Source organism: Astatotilapia calliptera, chromosome 14 (assembly GCF_964374335.1).
Source record: "Astatotilapia calliptera chromosome 14, fAstCal68.1, whole genome shotgun sequence".
NCBI lineage: Eukaryota > Metazoa > Chordata > Actinopteri > Cichliformes > Cichlidae > Astatotilapia > Astatotilapia calliptera.
Window position 1 is genome coordinate 5,347,040 of NC_137435.1, and position 209 is coordinate 5,347,248.

The window sequence follows — 209 nt, forward strand, 5'->3', positions numbered from 1 at the left end:
GCACCGTTACACACGTAAAGCTTTTAAACATCACCCTCATTTAGTAGCGCCCAACCTTGTAACAGTAAGGCAAAATAAGAATCAGTTGTTATCCTTTAAATAATGACTTGAGGTTTTTTTTGTAACTTCTACAGTTCTTATATGTAACATTTTAAGATTCTGAAAAGGTACAAATGCTGTGAATTGAAGAATAAAAAGACAAACATGGC